Raw genomic sequence first — 13,966 nt, forward strand, 5'->3', positions numbered from 1 at the left:
TATGTAGAAACATCAGTGACTTTCAAATTATCCAAGAAAAGACAAATTACCAATAATCAAACTTGTTTGAATAATTTTTAAGTGATTCCAGGCAATACATATTTACTAAGGTATAGAACATGGAAAGTTTTAGCTTCAAATTATGAACTTGCAAAAAGTTTGTAAAAGACTGAATATAAAGGGGGAGTTATGGAAAATATTTGGTCACCTTAATTATAGGTTTAAATGCCACAAATGCTATAATAATACTTTTTACTTTTTTTTAATTTATAAGCAACCAAACCACTTTATAAACATTAAGCCAAATATCTCTTTAAAGTAAGACTTCTTTTTTTCTCCCTGAGTATCATTTATAGACTGATAAAAGTGAAGTGAAAAGTAAATGTTTTCCTGTAGACAGAAAAAGTACCCTCCATGCTAGAGCAGTTCTGAAAATGGTAACCACAATTCCTCCCAATTTTTTGCTTTTTCCTCCCTATAACTGTTAATTATAATAAAGCATACTGAAAAGTTTTTCTTGAATGATAGCTCTGGTCTGCTATTATGTTTTTATTAATATTTTTACTTTATTTCATTTATTATTATGAGGATGAAACAATTTGGGGATTTCTTTTTCCACTACTCAATGTTTTTTTCAGCAACAGATTGTTTTCTCTTATTTGACAGTATTCTGAAAACCACCTACTCATTCATGTTTGATGTGGTCAGACCTCTGTGGTGAACTAAAGACCATCATTACTGTTTGTTTAGTGTTTACATTTTGTTTAGCAGGGGTTTCATATTAGTGGCTACTCTGGGAGATGTATCTCAAATAATTATGGCAGAAAAGCAGCAAAGGAAAGGCTGAATGAAGCAACCCTAGGCTGGAATTCTCAATCTTGCCTTCAAGTGAACAAATATGTTTTCATTACATTCCCCTCTTTTTCCACAGTATCTCTTAAATAAAGAACTTTTTCTTTTTACAGTAGACCAAAAAAATGTACGCATTTAGTCTTTATAGATTTTACTTTTATTGATTTTGCATGTTGTGAAAATAGTTTCACTGAATACTTAATTATTCTTAGATTCTACTTGTTTGCAGCTTCCCTTCGTTTACTTATTTTAAAAAATATTTTATGTAGACAAAGGTGCTGTGGCTATGTCCTCAGATCCTCAGACAGTTCTCCCATTAAAGTTATCTATTCTGTTTGTGACATGATAGCTTAGCAGGACTCAGTAGGCCATTAGGAAAATAAGCAAATTCTTATCTGGAAGTCATTAGCTAGAATCACTCATTCTCTTGCCTGGAAGTCGGTTCTTTTCACATCCTGGAAAAATATTTTGATAGAGAATTAAGTGCTGGTGAAAGGTGAGTATATGGCAGAGGGACTGGAATGGGTAGGAGACTAAAACCACGTTTGTCTGTGTGATCACTGAGGGGCATTAACAAAGACAAGGTCAGTGACCAGCTGCTGGCATTGTCATAGTTCACTGCTTAAGTTCTGACATAGAAATAACAGTTTCATAGCCAATCCATTCTACTGCACTGAAGGGTCTTCTAATCCATGTGAGTAATAGATAGCTTTAGGTAACAGAGTTTTAATCCACAGTTCTTGATGATGATCCATGGAGATTATATAGAACTGCAAATTAAAACTCTTAGCCATTCGGAATCCAGTGGGTCATCTAAACCCAAGACATTAGCTAAAGGTTACATTCCCAGCTCCAATTTCAATTTCAAGGAAATATCCTGATCCAAAATCATGAATAGATTCCCTCAGCCAGATTCCCCCGCTGAAGTCCACAGTGAATAAATGAGTAGAGTTTGAGAGAATCTTCTTAGCAGGAGTTAAAATATGCTTTCCTTTGGAAAATCATGTCATTTTTGTAACGTAGAAGCATTTGCCCATGAGAAAATTAATTCCTTTATAATTAAATTGTGATATAAATACCCATTCATACCCATATATCCAAGTGTGTGGTTCTTTTGTTTAGCTATCATACATAGAGTAAACGTGAAGTAAAGCTAGATCTGTCTCTCAATTCTAAGTCAGCACATCACTCCTGGTATTCGCTGACCAAGTTTAGAAACTGAGTAACATCATAATATAAATTGTTTAGTGATTCATTGGGTTGCAAAGGCATTGTCTTTTAGAACTGTGTTATTTCATTTATGTCAAGGAGGACTGATTAAGAGTCTGGGGCCATTTAGTTGATGGGTCCAGTGCTCTGTGATGGTTTCCTGGAACATGAATGATCTATGAGCACACTGTTGAGTGGTGAACTTCCACCAGCCCCCCACAGAGATTCTGCCCCAGTGCCCAGACTGTGCTGAGCTCCAGGGGGAAGAGACATAGAGTCGGAGCCAGCAATTTCGCTGGCTGATCGTTCCCCCACATCTCCAAGATATGAAAAGACAAGTGAAAGGGGACAGTTTTAGAGGACCTTTCACTCCCCTTCCTGACAATGTCCTGGAACATGCATCATCACTGACCTTAACTATCCTCTTAGGGAAAAGGCCAGAGAGTAGGGGTTTACGATAATTTGTGTTCAGTCTTGTGGATCAGAAAAATCAATAATATTGTGTCCTTCAGATAAAATCAATTTCATTGAAATTAAATTACAGAAAACTTAATAAGATTGTGCTGGTTACTTATAAATGCACTCTAAATATTACTGCTAATGCACACAGCATTAAAGGGAAAAATTAAAAGGGAAAAATTATTCTCACAGATCAGAAAACAAGATTATAAATCTGAGTTTGAGATTCCCTAAGTTAAGAACATATCTTTGAGTGCACATTATCTATGCAAAAAATGTTCTGGCTTTACATATGATAAAACGAAGTTTTCTTATTGTTTTTTAAAGAGTAAGATCAAAAGAAAAGCAGAGAAAACCATGTAGATATTGTAGATGTCTAGAGCAGGACTCTAGGCTGAATGTCTGTATAAATAATCTGGCAATATACTTGTGAATATAGAATTTATTTAGTAAGCTGCCGAAAGAATCCATAAATTTTCTAAAATTGCTTAGTTTAAATTTGGTAGTGTCATAGAGCTTTTGAGTGAATGTGGCTCAATCTGCTTTCCTGATAACTCAAAATATACACAGTTCATAATAGTATGTCTATGTAGTAATGATGACATAGTTTAGTATCATCATTTTGACAAGCATCAGAGGGAACAAATCACTAAATTATCAATGAAGAGAAAATCATCACTGTGCTATAGCCAAATCTTGTTCGGGCAAAATATTGTAAGACCTGAGCCCAGATGATGAGTTTTGTGGAAAGACTGATAACTATGGATATTGGACTTGGGAGAAAAGTGAGCATATCTTTAGTTTATAACACAGTATTAAGGAATTTCTCATCTGACTTCTTGCCGAACTGAACTGGCTACTTAAATGCACTCATGGGATGGAATGAGGTAATGGTAAAAGCCTTTGAAATCCCCCAAACTGTCCTCATTTAAAGAAACAGAGACCCTGATTTCAACCTAACCATTTCTAAACTGCTGAGGGAATAGGTGTGGTATGTTATATGGAGGTTTTTATTTTCCTGCAGCAAGTGTCAGGTTTTCGAGATCCCTAAGTTAGGAAAAAAAGTCCAGAATTTAGTGTCAAGACATAATGAGGGGTAGAAACAAAAGGTGACCTAGCCACCCGCTCCCTCATAATCCTTTGCAGACTAAAATTTGGTGGTCAAACAAACCAGAGCTGAACTCTATTATGGCCACACTAAAGACACAAGGAAAATCAGTTGGTTAGATTGCTGATGAAGATTTTGTTAGAAATCAATTCTCTGTGGGATAGTTCTATTCCATCACATGAAGCCAATTCTCTAAATCTTGACAGCTTTTTCATAAGCACTGACTGTGGATCACAGAGGGGCCAGGTATTCTTGTATCACTGTAAATCCATCAACGTGTTTCTTTAAATATATGTCAATTCTATGTACACAGAAAGTACACACTTATTTGAGAACTGTTTGTTATTAATCATAATAGCTATATTTCACTGAGTGTGCCCTACGGACCAGGTGCTATGCTGAGAGGCTATATACCTCATCTCAATTAACCCTTACACTAGCACTAGGAGTAGATATCAAGCCAAATATGTGAGATGCCTGGAGTATCATAGCTAGTAAGTGGGAGACACAAGATTTGAAATCATTCCATCTGTTTCTTATTTTTACATTCTAAGCCATTTCATTATATTGTTATTCCATTGTTTTCTGTTTCTAAATAGCCATTCAAGACTAGGTGATATATTCCAAGAGTCTGTGAATTCGTAGGTTAATTTAGCTTGTAAGTTTTTAATCTAGATGATAATTCAAACATTTAGGATTTCAAGTCCAGTATAGGTGGTCTGCCTTGGCTGCATTATAACAAGAAATCCATTCCAGTAAATATGACTTTGTGTTTTTCTGTGCTATTGATAATCATATGAACAGATTCCATAGGAATAAGAACTCATTGGATATATTTATATATGGTCATGTCTCAAACATACACATCTTGGCCTGTGTTATTAAAATAAAAATGAAGTAGAAAAGGCAAACTCTTTTTTCTGCTTAATCAGCCATAGCCTAAATGTCAGAAAGATTAAGTTTCAGGATAAGCCTGGAGAGGTAGATAGGAGACACACGTGCACACACACACACACACACACCCCTGACCCACCAGAACAGTAGGAACCTAGGTGGCAGTATTTCATTAGTAGAGGATTTACAAAGGGTTGATTAATAAAGTGAATAATGTCATTAAGCTACCAAAATAATTTTGGAAACCAATGGTCCCGATGTATTCTTGACTCCTCCAACTATATCTGATGGATTCACTTTTAGTTCTGGGCATCATATTTTAGGAGGATTATTGTAAGTCTGTAATATCAGGGAGAGAGTAGCAAGATGATGGGGACCTAAAAGTAGTACTGTTATTAAAATGGTCAAAAAGTCTGGGTGAGCTTAGAAGAATGAAAGAAAAGGTTGGGGAGTTAAATGACAGTGGTCACCCAGTATTTGAAAGGCTGTTACGTAGGAGCAGGAAAAAACTTAGCTTTACATGGTTTCCAAGGACAGAAGTAGGACCAATGGGCAAAAGCTATAGAGAAGTAGTTACTTGGTTCAACTAGGAAGAACTTTTTAGTCATTATTACTATACAACAATGGAAGAGGCTGCCATAATACAAATTCACAAAGAATGGGGAAAAAACGAAAGGTACTGTCAGAGGCAGAAGAAAAATGAGGGGGAAAGAAAAGGACTCTAAAGAAAGCAGAGAGTAAAACAGCAAAACCATAACAAAGTCAGAGTTACGGAGTCTGGTTTGGAAATCAAAACTGTTTTGTCCAGGAAGGTTTAATTGAAGATATGCTGGAAAGTGGTGGATTAAAAATAGATTTCTTCCTACTTTACCTGCAGAGTAATGTTGTAAATCATGTAGTAAAAAAGTAAGAGATACAAATTTTTTCAGCTACTCCGTGGCACGTGGAAACTTCCCGGACCGGGGCACGAACCCATGTCCCCTGCATTGACAGGCAGACTCTCAACCACTGCGCCACCAGGGAAGCCCAAGAGATACAAATTTAATACAACCATTTCTAAGCTAGTTTTTGAGGATAGAACCAATTCTAGTCACATAAAGCATCTTGCATTATGTTCTTTTTTCATCTTCTATTAAATCTTTTCTGGAGGAAATGTTTGTTAGTTCAAATAAAGCTATTGTTATTGGTTAAAAGAATAATATAAAGTCAGAGTGGTTTTTTTTGTGGATTTGTTTTCTGTTTAAGAATAGAGCATTCAACTTCATTAGCAAACCATATTGTTTTAAATTAAATTTCCAAATAAATATACTTGGGTGTGAATTCAAGGGAAAATATTTTGCAAAACTCAAGGAAAAAAAATTAACATCCAAACTCAAAACATTCTAGTGGTTTTGTAAAACTGAAACATTTTTTGTCAAGGTTTTTAAAATAATGAATTCTAACCACATATGCCCAGCAAAATCTGTTCTTCAAGGCGTCCTTCCTGCCCATACAAAAGTTAACAGTGACATCTTGTGGTTAGTTTTTACTCTTAAAAAAGCCTGTGTGTGTGTGTATGCAAAGTACAGAAATAATGCCCTTTTGTTTTACTGCAAAAATATCTAGTTTCTCCTTCCACTTCCAAATATTTTTGTGGTGCTTATCCCCTATGCAGATCTTTAATTGTTAAATTAGTTGTTTAAAATCACAAAAGCATAAGTCACGTTGATAGCATGTATTCTTGATATGATTTGATGAGAATGGCATTTTACCTCTGTGGTCTTCCCTCTCAAAATCCATAACCCCAGGGCTTCCCTGGTGGCGCAGTGGTTGAGAGTCCGCCTGCCGATGCAGGGTACACGGGTTCGTGCCCCGGTCCGGGAAGATCCCACATGCCGCGGAGCAGCTGGGCCCGTGAGCCATGGCCGCTGAACCTGCGCGTCCGGAGCCTGTGCTCCGCAACGGGGGAGGCCGCGTCAGTGAGAGGCCCGCGTACCGCAAAAAAAAAAAAAAAATCCATAACGCCAATCTAGCCATGAGGAAAATATCAAACAAACCCAACCTGAGAGGAAGTTTCCAAAAACTGACCAGTATTCCTCAAAACTGTCCAGGTCTTCAGAAACAAGGAAAATCTGGGAAGATACTACTGACCAGGGGAGGCTAAGGAGACATGACAACTAAATGTAATGTGATATCTTGGATGGGATCTTGGAATAGAAAGAGGACATTATGGAAACACTAGAGAAATCCAAATAAAGACTGGACCCTAATTAATAGAAATGCACCATTGCTGGTTTCTTAGTTGTGATATATGTGCCATGGTCATGTAAAATGTTAAAAATTAGGAGAAACTTGTTGAGGGGTATATGGAAATAGAATTCTATAACATCCTTGCAACTGGTCTGTAAATCTCAAACTATTCCCAAACTTTTAAAAGTTTATTTAAATTTAAAAATACTTTCACGCTATGAAAGGTCACCGGATTTACTGGGTGGGATATATTTACCTTTCCAAAAATAAGAAACAAAAAATAAAGATTTTGCAATTTCTAAATGTTCCAGGTCTTATGTAGTGAACTTATATTGCTATGCAAATGCAATGAATAAAAACCTGATTTCTTTACAGAAAGCCTTAGGGCTTAACCCCAGATACAACATTCCTGAATTCCTCTCCTTGGATCTTTCCCACAAAAATAAGACAATTTCATTATGAAATTATAAATACAATGGAAGTAATTCCTGCTCCCTTTGATGTCATCTCCTATGTCTCATCCCCCTCCACCTCCTGTCCCTTCCTTCCCCCCTCTCCCTCCTCACCTACAAACTTTTGCACTTGCTGTTCTGACTGACTGGAACTCCCTTTCCTCAGGTATCTTCATGGTTCACTCCTTGATTCCCTTCAGTTTTCTGTTCAAACGTCCCTTGTCAATGAAGTCCTTCCTGATCAGCTTACATAAGTCACCCTCCACCATCACTCTCTGTCCTCTTGCCCTGCTTTATTATCCTCCAGAATGCTTATCCAGCATGTGAATATTACGTGTTTGTTTAGTTTCTATCTCTCTGGGACAGCATGTAAGCTTCAGGAGACTAAGAACTTTACTTGTTTTGTTTACAGATGAATCCCCAGTGCCCAGGGCAGCCCAGTGTCCAGTACATGATATGCACTCAACAGTACTTTTTTTTTTTTTTTTTTTTTTTGCGGTACGCGGGCCTCTCACTGTTGTGGCCTCTCCCACTGCGGAGCACAGGCTCCGGACGCGCAGGCTCAGCGGCCATAGCTCACGGGCCCAGCAGCTCCGCGGCATGTGGGATCTTCCCGGACCGGGGCACGAACCCGCGTCCCGTGCATCGGCAGGCGGACTCTCAACCACTGCGCCACCAGGGAAGCCCCACTCAACAGTATTTGTTCAATGAAGCTAAAATCTCCTCTAAAACTGGTGTCTACTGTTCCAGTTCTTCTCACTAGAAGAGAAAACTGATATCTCTTGCCCATTTCAGCCTACATTTATGATGCCCTCAGCTCCCATTTCTGTCTTCCTCTGCTCAGGCTCCACATGATATGCACTGTTTACTCTCTATCTGTAGCCAGCTCCCATATCTATTCTCTGCCATGCTTTGTGCACTGGGAAGCTGAGCCCCGAGGACTGCCTCCCTTGGACTCCCTGACTGGCTGGTTTCTATCTGGGTTTTGATAAAGGGCATGAGAAGTGAGAAGTTGAGGTATTTCTTCTGTGTCCCCCCTGTCTTGTACCCAGATATCCCATGACAACAGGTACCATCAGGTGGTCCCTCCTTCAGGGGACAGGTCTCTCTGGGCTCAGGTAATGCGCTTTCCTCCTTTGCCTCTTCACAACTTGAGGTAGGCATGTCTGTTTGCTGTTGCTGGTCTCTGAGTTTCATCATCCCTAGTGTGCTCTCTTAATCCTGCCCACACCTCTGTAAGTAGGCTGTTAATTAAAATTTCTTCATTTGTACCATGTGGGGTGCATTCTTTTTACTGCCATGACCCAGAGTGATAGCCTGGAGCAGTGGTTCTCAAAAATTAGCATGCATCAGAATGACCTAGAAGATTTGCTAAAATATGGATTGCTGGGCACCACCCCACCCCCAGAGGGGTGAGGCCCCCCAATTTACATTTCTCACTAGTTCCCAGGCAATGCTGTTACTGCTAGTCTGAGGATCACACAATGTTACCACTACCCTACAGAGTATTCTTTTATGATCCTAAGTGATATACATTGGGGGTGTTATAGTGAAAACTTCCCACAAACGTGAAATAGAAATTGTGAGTGCTGGAGGATGAGGGGTGAGCGCAGGCTCAGGAAAAAGAGTGTTTTAATTTCATTAGGATGTGTGAACTACTTCGTCTTCCTGCGCCCTACCACGAATATCAGAGTGGGTATTCTGGATAATCATAATAACAGCTAAAGTTTATTGAACATTCACAATGCTCCTGTCACTCTTCCAAGCACATTGAAGTAGTATCATCTCATTTAAACATAACAATGGCCTTATCAGGTAGATGTTATTATTTCCATTTTAAAGATGAATGAAGGGGACACAGAAAAGTTACGTGACTTGCCCAAGATGGCAAAGCTAAAATATAGTAGAACCATGACTTTTACCGAGGCAATCTGACTCCAGTGGATATACTTATCCACTAATCTGAAAAAGAGGTGCTCCTGGGATCAGAGCACTTGGGTCATTGTCACCTTTCTAACCCACATTGTTGGATGAATAATCACCAGAGGTTTTATTCCTAATATTCTCTAATAACATAAAGGTCACAGTCATAAAAATTCTACCTCTCTCTTCACACAACACTGTAGTCATGATGCTATTTCCTAGTGAACTCAATAGCCAAATAATTCAAGACCTTGAATGAAATATAATGGTCCTTGTGGATCTCTAAGTGCTATAAATTCTAAAAATCTTTGTCACCCATTTTTTTGAACTAGAGACTGAAGTCTCTTCTCTTTCGTGATGATTAAAGTTCAAATTCATTGTACAAAAGACAATTGGGGGGGCTTCCCTGGTGGCGCGGTGGTTGAGAATCTGCCTGCCAATGCAGGGGACATGGGTTCAAGCCCTGGTCTGGGAAGATCCCACATGCCACATGCCACGGAGCAACTAGGCCCGTGAGCCACGACTACTGAGCCTGTGCGTCTGGAGCCTGTGCTCTGCAATGGGAGAGGCCACGGTAGTGAGAGGCCTGCGCACCATGATGAAGAGCGGCCCCCGCTTGCCGCAACTAGAGAAAGCCCTCGCACAGAAACGAAGACCCAACACAGCCAAAAAGTAAATTAATTAATTAATTAAAAAAAAAGGCAATTAAGGGATATTAATATTTGCCAAATAATGTACAAAAACCAAATATGAGAAAGTTGAGGGTTGCCTCTGTGTGTACCTACGTGTGTGTGCTCATGTGTGCACATGTAAACATAGACTTTCCTCTTATCCAACCTAAACCCCATGGTGCATTATTCTAATAACTCAGTCTATAAACCTTAATGTTCCATCTTTGCTTAAATTTTTGCATAGCCTTCTGTGCAACTCCCAGCTGTCTTTTCTACTCCATTGCTGGAAAAAAAATTAGAATCATCTAGATTGCTGCCAGCAAATTTAAGTTTCTACACTTAATTAGTCCCTCAACAATATTGTAACAGTCACCAGAGTTCAGCCTAGATATTTAGACCAGAAAGAGTTTTAATGAAGGAAATTAGAGGCAGGAAGGTTTCTTTCAGAAAATCCAGACATGCAACTAGTACAGGAATGTCCCCACCATTGGTCTCAGCTGCTGTTGTACAGAAGGAAATGATTTATTTGTCACAGGGAAAAACATGAATATTAACCCTTATCTCACACCATACACAAAAATCAATTCCAGATGAATTAAAGACTAAAATGTGAAAAAATAAGTAATAAAATGTTTGGATGGTAATATTATCTGTAACATCAGGGTTGAGAAATGCTTCTTAAACCAGATTTAAAAATGAGCAAAACATAAATATGACCAAATTGAAGTCAAGAAATGATGTTTATCAAATGATATAAAAAAGAAAGTGAAGAGTCAAGCTACAAACTGGAAAACATAATTTCAAGTCATTTAAAAAAAGATGGGACTTCCCTGGTGGCGCAGTGGTTAAGAATACGCCTGCCAATGCAGGGGACACGGGTTCGAGCCCTGGTCCGGGAAGATCCCACATACCAGAGAGCAACTAAGCCCGATGCCACAACTACTGAAGTCCATGCACCTAGAGCCCGTGCTCTGCAACGAGAGAAGCCACCAAAATGAGAAGCCTGAGCACTGCAACTAGAGAAAGCCTGCGTGCAGCAACGAAGGACCAACGCAGCCAAAAATAAATAAATACATTTATAAAAAAAAAAAAAAAGATGAACAACTCCTGAAGAGGCATTTCATAGCAGAGGAAATACAAATGATCAGCAAACATATTTAAACATGGTCAAATTCATTAGTAGTCAGGGAAATGCAAATTAGAACCACAAAAATTCTATTTTACACACACCAAATGAGCAAAAATTTGTCGGACAGTATCAAGTGTTGCTGATGATAAATCAGTGGAAACAATTGTCTTGGAAAAATATTTGATGCCCTACTAAAGTTGAAGATGACCCCACCATTCCACTTTTAGCATATACTACAGAGAAGGTATGTTCGAGGAGGATCATTTGAAATAGCCAAAAATGAGAAACAATGCAAATGTTAAAAAACTGGAGGATCACCCTACTGAAATCTATCCATAAAAAGTAGTACAATGCAACACAAAAGTAAGCAAACCACAACTATAAAATTCAATATGGAGAAATCTTAGAATCTTAAAGTTGAATAATTAAGCCCATCACAGAAGAAAATACACAGCATGACTTCATTAAAGTTCAAAAACATGCAAAACTAAACAGTATGTAGTCAGGACTGCCTTGAATGCTCACACAGGTTGTTCACTGCACAAATCCATAGCTGCCACTTAGAGAATAAATATTTAAGAATGTCCACTTATGGTGAGAATATCCATTACTAAGAACAATTATGTTCTCAGTAATGTAACTAGTAGCTTCCTTGTTATCAAATCAATACAAATTATCTGTTCCTATTTAAGTTCTCTTCAAGATTCAACACTATCTGGGATCCTCTATCATGATTTCTACAAAACTGCACTCTTCTGGCCTTCTTTCTATCTCTGAGGATGTTTCTCTTTTACCTTGGCAAAGATCCTCTCATCTGCCAACCTCTGAAATATTGGTGTCCACCAAAGTCCAAACTACTCTCCTCTCATTCTCAGTACTGTGTCAAGGCAATCTCACTTATGCTCATGGTTTCAACCTACCACACATTTATTGACCTCCACATCTGTATTTCCAGACTACACCTTGATCCTGAGCTCCACTGTCATATGTCTAATAATTGGTAGAAGGATATCCAAAAATGGACTCATCAAATTCCCCCACTAAAACATACTTCCCTCCACATTTGAATAATGATGCCAACATCACTATCATTTCCCTGAGGGTTATTCTAGGAGATTTTTCACGTTCCTTTATTTCCTATATAAGTTCAGTTGATTATACATCCAAAATTTCTCTCCTATATATCACCCTCTCCATCACCACTTCAGTTCAGACTCTCATCATTTTTCTCTTGACAATTACAGTAGCTTTATTGTTTTGTATACCTCCATTCTGATCCCTCATATTTATTCTTTGCTCCATCAGAGTTATCTTTCCTATATGTAATAATTTCTCTGCATATAGTTCTGCCATGATTGCCCATCCCCTAAAGGATCACAAGCAAAATTATTATCGCATACAAGACTCTACATAAAGATACAGTCATTACAACATAAAGGATAAACTCAGGTCCAAAATCTTCATCCTACATCAACACTTCATGTTCCTATTACTGTGGGAACAAGCCAGCCCTAGTTGCTGGGCTCAGGGAATCATGTAGGTATAGCTATAAATGAAGAAGCTACTTTGTCAAAGATATCACTTTCTCTCTAGTTCAGAATGACACTTCTTGGGCACAAGTCTAAGATTCTGTTTATTCTCCCACTGATGTAGAGCAGACTAGCTGAACACGATGTTGTGCCTTTTATCCTGTTTCTCTTTCTGCCACCTGTCTTCCTGGGAAGGCTCTGCAACTGTGTTTTTTTGTCAACTCAATGTGTAGGCCATGAAACCTGCACTTAAACAAGAGGTGAGCTTCTTCCAAGTTAGCTGTTGTCTGTTCTGATTCCACACTGGCTTCTTTCAGGTTATTCTCTGTTGACTTTTGACATTTCTTCAAGTGTCTGATAGTTTCTTCCAATTCCTAGCACTGAATTTACTAGTTTATCCTCTCCAAATTTGAACTTGGGTGAGCAGACTATTAGACTTTGGCATGGAAGATCAGTACAATCTAACCCAGAATTCTACTTTGGGTTAGAAATTTACTATATGATCAAATTTATTCAACAAGGAATTGGCTATCTGATATAATAAGAAATGGTACATCGGGCTTCCCTGGTGGCGCAGTTGTTGAGAGTCCGCCTGCCGATGCAGGGGACACGGGTTCGTGCCCCGGTCCGGGAAGATCCCACATGCCGCAGAGCGGCTGGGCCCGTGAGCCATGGCCACTGAGCCTGCGCGTCCGGAGCCTGTGCTCCGCAACAGGAGAGGCCACAACAGCGGGAGGCCCGCGTACCACACAAAAACCAAAGCAAAACAAAAAGAAATGGTACATCTATTCAGATTCTGATTACCTGTTACATTTTTTCCTAACTTTTAATTTCTAAGTTTTGTTCTGACTTGTAAAAGAAAGACACAATCTGTGTCCACTAAAGATAAATTAGAAATTATAGGGAGGAAAAATGCCAATAATTCCATCACCAATTTTCAACATTTGTTAACATTTTATTGCACTTTTTTCCTGGGCTTTTCTGTGTGTCTTTGTGTACATATATTTCTTAATGGATCATGAAGTTTATGCAGTTTTTTTTAGTCTTGGTTTTTTAATTTGTATTTATTTCAAAAGCATTTCATACTGAGAAATAGGAAAATATATAACCCAATAATCAGTTTGGTAGGACACTAAGCCACATTAAAATCTGATCCGATATATAAAAAGTATATTCAATTTCATTGGTATCTCCTTAAGAAGTCTTTGTTGGGGAGGAAGGACCAGACCTATGTAAAGATAGAGAATAGGATGAGGGGAAACTCACCAATCTAATATTTAAGGAAGCATCAGATGCATGGCCTCTTAGGGGCTTCACTTCTAGACTGGGAATAGATTGTGAGTAGATCAGTGCTTCTGCTGATCCTGTCTTCATTTAAAATTTTGACATTTTGTTCACTATGAACTTTTTGGTATTAACTTTGATTTTTTAAAGATGTTTTATTAAAAATATCATTTATATAATATTTGATGTTTTTGCACCACTCAAAGTCTGCACTGGAGGTGAGTGAG

This window comes from Monodon monoceros, unplaced genomic scaffold, assembly GCF_005190385.1.
Source record: "Monodon monoceros isolate NGI ecotype Baffin Bay Population unplaced genomic scaffold, NGI_Narwhal_1 Super_Scaffold_12, whole genome shotgun sequence".
Taxonomy (NCBI): Eukaryota; Metazoa; Chordata; class Mammalia; order Artiodactyla; family Monodontidae; genus Monodon; species Monodon monoceros.